We start from the raw sequence: 13,519 nt of genomic DNA, 5'->3' as shown, positions 1-13,519 counted from the left end.
TTAATGTAGGTTGTGGATTCCAAATTTTTCACTAGTGATCAAACCGATGTTGGCTTTGACAAAGAAGGGCATTTCTTCGCCATTGCCATGGAACGCGGTACACCAGCAATCGTTTGACTTGCTTAAGACTGCATTATGCTCTGCACCAGTTTTGGGCACACCAAATTATGAAAAGGCCTTTGTGTTGTTTGTGCATGAATGTGATGGATGTGCTTTGGCTGTATTAACGCAGGAACATGGAGGGAAGAATAGGCCATGCGGTTACTTTTCTTCCGTCCTTGATCTTGTAGCATGCGCTTTGCCAAGATGGTTGCGAGCTGTTGCTGCTGCTGCTGCGGCTGTAAAACAGAGTGAGGGAATGGTCCTAGGCCATGATCTAACCCTGATGGTGCCTCACTCTGTATATGTTCTACTGAACCGAACTCAAACGCAACACCTCACTTCTGCACGATTGACAAGATATGAATTGATCTTGTTTGCTCCTCACATTCAAATTAAGAGGTGTTGTGTTCTTTATCCGGCTGAACTCCTACCTTTCCCGCAAAATACTACTTGCGGCAATGAAGTGCCACATGATTGTTTGTATACGACCGAACAAGAGACAAAGGGTAGAATTGATTAGAAAGATACTCCCTTTGATAATCCACAAGGAGAGCTGTTTTGTGACGGCTCCTGCTTCAAACTTCCGGATGGTACATCCACAGCTGCTTATGCGATCACTACATTGTGCACGGTTGTGGAAACTAAGAGAATCACGCATAATTCTGCAAAGGCCGCAGAGATTATAGCATTGACCCGAGCTTGTGAACTTTCCGAAGGGCTTGCAGTAAATATATATACTGATAGTCAGTATGCCTTTGGGGTGGTTCACAACTTTGGGAGACTTTGGTCAGAGAGAGGGTTCCTAACTTCGCATGGCACCAAAATTCAACATGGCTCCCTAATAGTACAACTACTCTCAGCGCTTGCACTCCCTACTCAGTTAGCAGTTATGAAATGTGCAGCACATCGAAAGATTACAGATGATATAGGGAAAGGGAATGCTTTCGCTGATCAGATAGCTAGGCAAACTGCTACTGATCTCCTTACGGAGATGTATGTTTCAAGGGAGTCTGTAGATGCTTATGCAATGGATGAGGGTGTTTTGTCTGTATGGGATATCCAAGCTGATGCCACGTTAGAAGAATCCAAAAGGTGGGCTGAAGGCTTGGGGAAACTTGACGATGACGGGTGTTGGGTGGACTTAGTAGAAGGGAAATGGCTACTCCCTGATGCGTATGTCATGATGATGGTCATCATGGCCCATGGTGATACGCATGTATGTGCCCAGAAGATGACAAAAATGTTAGAGAAAGTTTGGGTAAATGACAAAATTTTAAAAAATTGCCCAGCGCTACGTGCTGAGTGCATGATTTTCCTGCAACACAACGTGGGAAAGGGGACAGTAACTCCAAGGGGTAGTTTTGGGCCACCCTCTGTCCCTTTTGAAGTGATCCACATTGATTTTATTGAAATGGAATGATGCGATAATAAGAAATATGTACTGGTGGTTATCTGTGCTTTTAGTAAATGGGTTGAGGCTTTCCCTGTTAAAGATGCTACAGCTATGACTACTGCAAAAATCATGTTAAAGGAATACTTTCCACGGTTCGGTTTGCCAAGAGTTATTTGGTCGGACAATGGTCCACATTTTGTCGCCGCTGTAATTCTACAGATTTGTACAGCATTACGAATTGACAAACCGTTCTATTCGGCCAGACATACTCAAAGCGCCGGACTAGTGGAAAGACACAACAATATCATCAAGAACAAGCTCGCTAAGACGTGTGCTGGCACCAAACTAAAATGGCAGGACGCCTTACCAATCATGTTGTTATCTATGCTCACAACCCCTCAAACTAAGACTGGGCTCTCTCCATTTGAGGTGGTAATGGGGAGACCTGCCAATATTTGCAACCTTCCAAAATGTAACTCGTTAAGAAATGTCGAAAATGTACTACTTTCAGATTATTGTAGCCAATTGACTAAAAACCTGTATTTGATTTATCACACGGTACGAGAAACTTTACCTGTGCGATACGAGGGCCCGGGCCACGGCATACGGCCTGGGAGTTGGGTGCTCGTCAAATCGTTTGAGCGCACCTCCTGCCTCGCGTCTCGCTGGCGTGGCCCATTCCAAGTCCTGTTGGTCACCCAGACAGCGGTGCGGGTCGCTGGGCGAAAGAACTGGATCCACGCGTCCCACATCAAGAAACTTCCTCACCCTGTGCCACACGTTACAGAAGAAACAGAACCCCTTGCTGACACTGCAACCAATGATTCCAAAGCAGTAAGCAGCACTGAGAGTGTGTCGGAGAATCTCTCTGAGCCCGGGAGGCTTGGGGAAGCTGCCATTTTTGTTTCTGCACTCTCCACAAATTTTGCACCCGGAAACTGCTGTTTCGAATTCAGCCCCTTCACTTGCCTCCGACACGTTGCTTCCAGCAGGAAGTGACAACATATTGTTTCCGGATCAATCAGTACCAGGAAAAGTACGGTATAATCTACGACCATGAAGATAGACTTACGGCATGGTTTTGCTGTGCATCTGATAGACTTACGGCACAGTTTTGCTGTGCATCTGATAGACTTACGGCACGGTTTTGCCCTGGCCACAACCACCGTAGCATATCACACCCATAGTGGCTTATAACTTTGGGATCCATGAACAAATTTATAAGCAACAAAGTTATAAGCCACTATGGGTGTGATATGCTGTGTGGTTGTGGGCAGGACCTATAGTCTTGGGTGCATGGACAAGAACACATTTATAGGCAGCAAAGTTATAAGTCACTATGGGTGTGATTTGCTATGATGGTTGCACTTAATATAATATACTTACTGTTTGGTTTAGTAACTGGAGTACATGTATTTCTTGTTTATTTCTGTGATAAAAGAAAAGATCATGTTAGTATTGGTATTTTGTAACAACTTATAACATTGATTAATCAACATTTTTTTTTACCCTCATATTTAGTAGATTACAAACCAGTGCACTGTGCAATTTGCTCATTTTCTGTGTTCGTTGCTAAAATCATTGGGTCTGTGGGAGAAAAAAAAATCCATGTTGGATTATAAAAAAAACCTTTTTTGTTATGCTACAGTCTATTTGTTTGTTTGTTTTCAGTGTTCACTTGTTGTTTCTGTCTAATGCTCTATATATTGGCTTGTTGCAGATTTTTGGAGCAGTTAGATACCTGTTGACATATTCTAACAGTCTATTTTTTGTTATAATGTAGTGGTATGGATTTATCTGTTTAGTTATTGAAAATCTTGGGGTAGTTAGATACCAGTTGGCGTATTCTAACTGTTTATTTTTTTTATATAATTTAGTGGTATTCATTTATCTGTTTAGTTGTTGTAGAATCTTGGGGCAGTTATATAGCTGTTGCCATATTGTTACAGTTTATAGTTTTCTAATAGAAGTTTATTCAATGTTTAAGTACAGTTTAGTTAACAAATTTTGGTTTTAAGAACATTAAACAAGCGTTTGTAAGATTTGCAGGTAATCTCTGCTTTAGAGTAATGGTACTATCATTACATTCGAACCATCCACATTTTTATTTATATATATGCAGTATAGTGACCTGCATTGGTTGTGGCTCCTGGGTGGTAGATTATACCTATTGTTGTGAAGGCTTTTTTACCAAGTGATACTTGACCATATGTGAATCCAGTCAGCTTGCAGTTGTTTTTGGTACCATTTGCATTGTAACATAGAAGCATTAGTATTACATATTTACTATGTGTTTGTATAAGTAAGGTGGAGCGAATATCCGAATTGCAGGTAGTACATAATCTACCATGGTTTGCATTTTGTACATGTTGCTGAAATGGAGCGGATTCACAATTAGGTATTGATACATACACAAAGCGCTCATTGGGGATTTGTTCTTGTGTCACATTGTTGCACATAGTGCATGTATGTTTCCACATGTATGAAATCTGAAAGATTTCATTTATAGGTATGTTTTTGTTTTCCAGTACTTGTAGTAAGTACATTAGAAATTCTTGGGGATCTTCCTGTGAGTTTATAGTGAATTTCACCACTGCAGCACAGTAGTCCAATTGTTGTCTTATTCCATAAACACTATACGTGTTGTCAGGATTGTTTGTTGCGTTTCTATGAAGTACTAACATTTGAAAACACAATTGGTCTGTACTGTGTAAGTAAATGTTGTCAACTATTGGTGGTAATTGAAATAGAATATTCATTGCTACATTTGCGTAGCAACTTACACCAATTACATTTGAAAGTTTAAATGGACCAGGTAGTTCTGTATCTGAGTGGTTTTTTTTGGAGTTTGTCTTCCTTGTCTTCCTTCTTTGAAGAAGTACCTGGTCCACAGACTTCTAAAAAATACACAGGCACCTGCTTTATTTTCACTTCTATTTTTTAACTGTGAAAGGCGGCTCTGAAAAGAGACTTTTTTTTTATTTGTGTTGTTTTATATATTTTTTTTGTTTTATACAAGCCACACTAGGATAGGAGGGGAAAGGAGTGTAAGGGGGGACACCAACCATGGGGATAAGGAAGGGCGAGCTGAGAGAGGAAGATGTAGAGTGGGTTTTACTTGGGTAGTGAGCAGACCTTCTCGTGCTCTGAGACGATAGCCTCAAAAGCACTACGAAGTCGCACCCCCGTGCACAGTACTGCGTCGCAGTGCATACATACAACTATGACCCTCGAAAGTTAAGGGTCATCAGTATTGCGTATGGCCTATGAGGCAGCTTGAGGAATACGCTGTCCCACAGGAGTGTTCCTTGTGGTGACAGGATCGGAAATGGAGGATGAAGTAGAGGAAGTCAACCTGCTACGCTCCTTACAAGGTACAACCTTGCGAACGGCCCCCGAGTGGAATGACTTTAGGTGTCGCTTAATGGTAGTTGTCCCAAAGCTGTATGAACCATGCCTCCCACGACTGAGTACCATTTTGCACTCGTTGCAGGTGACTTGGTTTGCACGCGCCTTAGGAACATTACCACGAATGGTAAATAACTGCCACACCCAAGACTCACGCCGAGTGCTGGTAGTAGGGACTTCCACTACCTCATTCTCGTCATCCTCTTCATCCTCCTGTGCATCCTCACTCCTGTTCCCCTCTTCAGGCCCTTGGGGAGGTGGTGGTGGTGGAGGGGATGGGGGTGGTGCTGAGGCAGATGCAGCACCAGGTGGCATGAGTGGAACCATGGAAGCCATCAGCTTGGCATTGAAAATCTGCAAATTGGCAGCAAAATTTGATGTGCTCTGTAGGATAGCCAGAAACACAATAAGAATGAACTCTAGGGCGTGGTCTTTTATAGGGTTGCTTGTGCGCGGTTTGTGGACAAGCACACTGTCCGTGGACAGATCGAACAGAAAAAAGGGTTCAAAAAGTCACAAAAAGTATGTAGAAACTCAGGATTACTATGTGGGACTTTTTCTATGGTGAGTTTTTATTGGAAAATATTGTAGATTACTTGAAAATGTACAAATTCATAGAAAGTTACCATCTACACAGGCTGCGCTGAGTAAACCAATTTAAAAAAGCTTGCTGTGGCAAATTATAAGCAAACATAGATGGGGACGTAATCACAAATATGCGCATCTGATGTTTAATCCAAATGAAGTAGATTCACAAAAGAAGACACACATTTTTGAAAAAGTCCATATGTTCAAAAATTCAAACTGAGCAAAATAACCAAGATGACTAAACAGAATTCCAATATGTCATATGGTGGACACATGCTAGGGTTCATGTGTTCGAAATTTGATCAAAACAAAATAGACACAAATACTAAAGAAATGCCATTATACCATGCAATGCCTCGAAATTTGATCAAAACAAAATCAACATCAATACTAAAGACATTCCATTATGCCATGCGATGCCAACACGTGTTTCAACCTAAAAAGGCCGTCTTCAGGGCATACAAATACATTTCAAACTAGACCTGTAATATATTGCTTGTAACATTCACTGTTATTTAACCAAAAAGCAGAGTTGGGAGAGTTGGTCGGAGAAAAAAGGCATAAGGATACAGGAGAGAAAAAAATATAAAAATAAATAAAAAATAAAAAATAAAGAATAAAAACATACCGTTAGAATAACGCATATAATTACTAACTCCAGATGTTAACATATTAAATAAATAAGACAGGGCATACCTTTTAGTGATTATGCTGGATTTGTTCTGTGTTGTGATTAAAGAAATTAGAAATTGGGAGATCCACGGAAACGTTTACTGGCCAAGTCCATGGGCTGTAAAACCAATTAGGCAACTCATGAAGTCAAAAGTTCTACACTGCCAGTTAATTAGTGCAAATGTCGTTATACTATTTTTGGAAAAATGTAAAAGCTATAGTTACCAGACTCAATTCTAGCCGTAGTTGTATCACGAATGGTGTGCTGCTAATGCAGCAAACGGTAAAATTGTGAGCACGTATTGGAAGTGCTTTCGCCTTTAATTTTAGCCGAAATCTACAAAACAAGCAGGACAACGTGTATGTGTTATTTGATATTATATACAGCCTAAGCGAACTGGCAGGGTAAAAAAGTGCGTAGCAACTAGCTTACCGGCAAGAGCTCTGAATATGCGTGCACAATGGCGGATTGCTTCTGGAACACTACGAGCATCGGCATTACCTGGGGGTTACCGTAGTAACCTCTGAGATAGTCAGGTGATGAGGTAACGTGACCTGGTTGCTTGGTAACTGGTAGCAAGCCGGAAGTAAAGAAAATACTCTTTTAGTGTGCGCTTGTTAAGACCATGCACATATTCTGTGTCTTGTAATAAGACTGTGTACTTTAAAAGGTAAAGTACTTAACTAATAGTGTTGGACAATTGGAGGTTTGAGGTAAACAATTACGTACTGGCACGATATGTGACATAGAATGGATCCCGACTGCACGGAGAATACGCATTGTTAAGAAAATAAAGCAAACCATGAAAATATTCATTTCTTGGCGGTCCATTCGGAAAATGCAGTGTTTTTTCTAAAAACGATTGCTATGTCTAGTACGATAAATGTATATTACCTGAATGAGCATGATAACTGCGCTAATGTGTGAAGCAAAGATAATTAGAATGTAGAAAAACAATTGATTGCAAAAGTGCACTGACCTATATATGAGCACCTGGGACTTGCCGGTACGTATTCCTATTAATCATGAGCCTGGTGGCGTGTGTCAGGGCATAAAACTGCAATATCAGCACAAACTGAAAGCCAAAATGGTTCGCAAGGGAGCATGACAGATGCAATTTAGCACACATTGATAGACACTCATAAGAATAATGATCTGTTTCATGTGGGAACCAGATGAAATTAGTTAAGTTTACGACCAGTTAGTCTATCATAGTTTATAAAAACACATTCAGTTCATGGTCTTGGTTCAAACCTAGTGACAGGCAACGAAGTTTACAAATCATCCTTGCTTCCTGCTGTCGTAGGATCAATTCTCTGTTGCCACCTCTCTGATGCTGTTTGATGTGTTTGAGTCCGATGAATTTAATGTCTTTGGTATTGTCCAGTTGATGGTGTTTCTGCCAGTGGGAAGCCAAAGGTAGTCTGACGTCCTGACTGCTGAGATTGTTAAGGTGTTCTCGAATCCTAAAGCGTACTTCTCTAATTGTACTGCCAATATACATTTTCTGACATACACATTGTATACCATAGATGACGTATTTCGTTCGGCAATTAATAAAATCGATAATTTTAGTTTTCAGTCCATTGTGACAGCTAAAGATTTTTGTAGGTGCTAAGGCATGCTGACAGAAATTACATGACCCACATTTATAAAAGCCTGCTGGTTTGGTACTTGCGGTGAGCCAATTTTCCTGTCCAATTGGGTCAGGTTTGAGGAAAGAGGGACTAAGGATGTTTCTCAAGGTGGTTGCCCTCTTAAAAATAATATTAGGACGGTCAGTAATATACCATGTCAAATCCGGATCTAAACGCAAAATATGCCAGTGCTTTTGTAATATGTACTGTATAAATTTATGATCACTTGAAAATTTAGTGATAAAGTTAACATGCAAAGGATATTTCTCGTTAGACAATTTTGTCTTTTCTATCAATAACTGCGATCTTGGTACTTTCTTCACCGAATCTGCGGTTTGCCTGATAAGTTGGATTGGATAACCTCTTTCCCGAAATCTGTGTCCAATAGACTTACATTCTAATTGGAACATGGCATCTTGGCTACAATTTCTCTTGGCTCTTAGCATTTCACCTCTAGGTATGTTTTGAATAACTTTGGGTCTGTGACTACTGCTAGCATGCAATATTGAGTTAACTGCAGTGGCTTTACTGAACGTACAGGTTTCGATAGTGTTGGATACAATATTGATTTTGAGATCAAGAAAAGTAATCGCTACAGCATCCATATATCCTGTGAATTTGATATCGAAAGTATTATCATTGAGATAAAGCATGAATGCTTCGAAATCTTCCCTGCTACCTTCCCAGATGGCCAGAACATCATCATGCCATGTTCCAATTAGAATGTAAGTCTATTGGACACAGATTTCGGGAAAGAGGTTATCCAATCCAACTTATCAGGCAAACCGCAGATTCGGTGAAGAAAGTACCAAGATCGCAGTTATTGATAGAAAAGACAAAATTGTCTAACGAGAAATATCCTTTGCATGTTAACTTTATCACTAAATTTTCAAGTGATCATAAATTTATACAGTACATATTACAAAAGCACTGGCATATTTTGCGTTTAGATCCGGATTTGACATGGTATATTACTGACCATCCTAATATTATTTTTAAGAGGGCAACCACCTTGAGAAACATCCTTAGTCCCTCTTTCCTCAAACCTGACCCAATTGGACAGGAAAATTGGCTCACCGCAAGTACCAAACCAGCAGGCTTTTATAAATGTGGGTCATGTAATTTCTGTCAGCATGCCTTAGCACCTACCAAAATCTTTAGCTGTCACAATGGACTGAAAACTAAAATTATCGATTTTATTAATTGCCGAACGAAATACGTCATCTATGGTATACAATGTGTATGTCAGAAAATGTATATTGGCAGTACAATTAGAGAAGTACGCTTTAGGATTCGAGAACACCTTAACAATCTCAGCAGTCAGGACGTCAGACTACCTTTGGCTTCCCACTGGCAGAAACACCATCAACTGGACAATACCAAAGACATTAAATTCATCGGACTCAAACACATCAAACAACATCAGAGAGGTGGCAACAGAGAATTGATCCTACGACAGCAGGAAGCAAGGATGATTTGTAAACTTCGTTGCCTGTCACTAGGTTTGAACCAAGACCATGAACTGAATGTGTTTTTATAAACTATGATAGCCTAACTGGTCGTAAACTTAACTAATTTCATCTGGTTCCCACATGAAACAGATCATTATTCTTATGAGTGTCTATCAATGTGTGCTAAATTGCATCTGTCATGCTCCCTTGCGAACCATTTTGGCTTTCAGTTTGTGCTGATATTGCAGTTTTATGCCCTGACACACGCCACCAGGCTCATGATTAATAGGAATACGTACCGGCAAGTCCCAGGTGCTCATATATAGGTCAGTGCACTTTTGCAATCAATTGTTTTTCTACATTCTAATTATCTTTGCTTCACACATTAGCGCAGTTATCATGCTCATTCAGGTAATATACATTTATCGTACTAGACATAGCAATCGTTTTTAGAAAAAACACTGCATTTTCCGAATGGACCGCCAAGAAATGAATATTTTCATGGTTTGCTTTATTTTCTTAACAATGCGTATTCTCCGTGCAGTCGGGATCCATTCTATGTCACATATCGTGCCAGTACGTAATTGTTTACCTCAAACCTCCAATTGTCCAACACTATTAGTTAAGTACTTTACCTTTTAAAGTATACAGTCTTATTACAAGACACAGAATATGTGCATGGTCTTAACAAGCACACACTAAAAGAGTATTTTCTTTACTTCCGGCTTGACACCAGTTACCAAGCAACCAGGTCACGTTACCTCGTCACCTGACTATCTCAGAGGTTACTACGGTAACCCCCAGGTAATGCCGATGCTCGTAGTGTTCCAGAAGCAATCCGCCATTGTGCACGCATATTCAGAGCTCTTGCCGGTAAGCTAGTTGCTACGCACTTTTTTACCCTGCCAGTTCGCTTAGGCTGTATATAATATCAAATAACACATACACGTTGTCCTGCTTGTTTTGTAGATTTCGGCTAAAATTAAAGGCGAAAGCACTTCCAATACGTGCTCACAATTTTACCGTTTGCTGCATTAGCAGCACACCATTCGTGATACAACTACGGCTAGAATTGAGTCTGGTAACTATAGCTTTTACATTTTTCCAAAAATAGTATAACGACATTTGCACTAATTAACTGGCAGTGTAGAACTTTTGACTTCATGAGTTGCCTAATTGGTTTTACAGCCCATGGACTTGGCCAGTAAACGTTTCCGTGGATCTCCCAATTTCTAATTTCTTTAATCACAACACAGAACAAATCCAGCATAATCACTAAAAGGTATGCCCTGTCTTATTTATTTAATATGTTAACATCTGGAGTTAGTAATTATATGCGTTATTCTAACGGTATGTTTTTATTCTTTATTTTTTATTTTTTATTTATTTTTATATTTTTTTCTCTCCTGTATCCTTATGCCTTTTTTCTCCGACCAACTCTCCCAACTCTGCTTTTTGGTTAAATAACAGTGAATGTTACAAGCAATATATTACAGGTCTAGTTTGAAATGTATTTGTATGCCCTGAAGACGGCCTTTTTAGGTTGAAACACGTGTTGGCATCGCATGGCATAATGGAATGTCTTTAGTATTGATGTTGATTTTGTTTTGATCAAATTTCGAGGCATTGCATGGTATAATGGCATTTCTTTAGTATTTGTGTCTATTTTGTTTTGATCAAATTTCGAACACATGAACCCTAGCATGTGTCCACCATATGACATATTGGAATTCTGTTTAGTCATCTTGGTTATTTTGCTCAGTTTGAATTTTTGAACATATGGACTTTTTCAAAAATGTGTGTCTTCTTTTGTGAATCTACTTCATTTGGATTAAACATCAGATGCGCATATTTGTGATTACGTCCCCATCTATGTTTGCTTATAATTTGCCACAGCAAGCTTTTTTAAATTGGTTTACTCAGCGCAGCCTGTGTAGATGGTAACTTTCTATGAATTTGTAATATTTTAAGGTGATAGTGGTAGATCACCTCACCACCTACACGACAGCAGCTAAACAAATATTTTTCTCATAGCCATTTAAACTATCAGGTGTGCGCATTCCTGAATAGGGCTCTACTCCCACAACTTCTTCATTACTATTTTGCGCTGTGGACTGCTGCACTGTTCATAACTAAATAAAACTTCTTTTCATTTATCTTTACAATGATGGACTACTTAAAGAATAGAGAAGAGGACAGTGCTGCCCTCTTTGCACCCAGAGGTACAGATACTAACCCCTTTAAGTCCAGACCGAATGTATCGGAAACACTCGTACAAAAATTCATCAAACTTGAAAGATTATGTAAAAAGGAAATTAATAAATATTGGGAACAAGTTTCGCTCAAAAACTACATCCAGCAAGACATTATACCGAGAGGTTTAAGAATATTAATCTTTCCTGACTTTATGCACAAAGATGATCAGGATCTGGCAGCAGACTGGGAAACTAATGTCACAGTCAGCTCGGAGAACATGATGAAAATTCTGGTTACACATGCTGAACGAGAGCATGCCCGAGTAACCAAAGAAATTGATAAACTCAAAATTGAAATTGCAGAAATGAACAATCCAGCCAGCTCAAAAGATAAGAATTATGCCAAAATGAATGAGATTCTAGTTGAATATCAGGACGAAATTAAGTTGAGAAAATTTAGAAAATTTTATAGAGACGAAAAAGACTACTTAAATGACAGAGTCTATACCTACCAACCCAAATATGATGGGGATCTTTCACAAATAGCAACGCCTACAGCGTCACCTGTTACATCAGACGCAGACTCAGAAACTGAAATTATAACTAATCCCAATAATGAGGAAGAAATGGCAAATACAGTAGGGTCTCGTCATCACAGACGAGGTTTTCTTGCTGAAATTAAAAGGTATAAGAAAGGCAACCAATCATCATATAACCTTCAAAACAAACAAGTTCACTTTCACAAAAATGTCCCTTTAGGACGCCAAAAACTTCCTACTCCAACAACCTCAGAGGAGGAAGAGGAAGAGGAGCAAGAAGGAAAGGACGGGAGAGATACAAACAAAAGACTCACCAGATCCAGCTTCAACAAAACCAAACCGAAGTCCATACTAAAAGTCTAGTGATTAACTTATCTGCCAAACACCTCTCATCTGAACAATTATCTGTTCTTAATCATGGCCTTTCATTTGCGCCACATGCTACATCCGACATGACTGAACTCCAAATAGATCTTTATAAATTTTCTAGAAAATTAAGATTGAAAAAATTCTTTCATGACAAAGATGAAACGTATAGGCCTTTGGAACAACTCCCACCCACCAGTTCCAAAAGTATACAAGAAATTGAAAATATTCACTTACTTTCCAACCTTATGGGAGAGGAAACGAAAACTGTGAGCGACATTCATGCAGAACTCGGTATCCACCAACGTAACATGGATATCAAGGAACACAAGAACAGATCAAAATTCATGCCACCTATTACTGGCGATAATGTTATTGACACTTTTTACAAAACAATCACTAAGGAAATTCATAAACATATTGACGGATTTCAACAAAGTTACAGTAGTAAGAAACAGAACTTAACGAAGTTGGAACGACAGGCTCTACAAGATATAAGTGAAGATAGCTCCATCATTATTAAGGAAGCCGACAAGGGTGGTAATATTGTTATTCTCAATAAATCTGATTATATCCAAATGGCCATGGAACATCTTGTTACGCCGGGATGTTATGAGAAACTCACCACCAATCCCACAGTATCAACTATACAAGAACTACATACCTTACTTCAATACTGGTATAACCAAGGATTACTTTCTGATGAGGAAAAAGCGTTCTTAATGATCTCCAAACCACTTATGCCTACGATGTACTTTCTACCCAAAGTTCATAAACCTTTTTTGTCTCTCCCATCAGTTCGACCAATCATGAGTGGACAGGGAGGTGCTACAGAAGCACTTGCTGATTACATTGATAGTAGTATCAAACACCTGGTATCTGAGATCCCAGCATACCTCAAAGATACAACACATACTTTGCAAATACTACAAGGGATAATCTGGAAGCCTACTTACAATTTAGTGACTCTGGATGTGGCAGCTCTATATACATCAATTCAACACAAACTAGCCTTGGATACGATTGACTTCAGTTTCAGAACTTACTCAGCCTCCCACTATACACATGTTCAGATGATCAAAAGTTTTTTGGAATTTACACTCATGCACAACCAGTTTCTTTTTAATGGAGACTATTATTCGCAAATAAAAGGTATTGCAATGGGGG

Source organism: Ambystoma mexicanum, chromosome 5q, assembly GCF_040938575.1.
Source record: "Ambystoma mexicanum isolate Mex_15411 chromosome 5q, UKY_AmexF1_1, whole genome shotgun sequence".
Lineage (NCBI taxonomy): Eukaryota > Metazoa > Chordata > Amphibia > Caudata > Ambystomatidae > Ambystoma > Ambystoma mexicanum.
The sequence above is the reverse complement of the archived record's forward strand: the minus strand, read 5'-3'. Positions refer to the sequence as shown.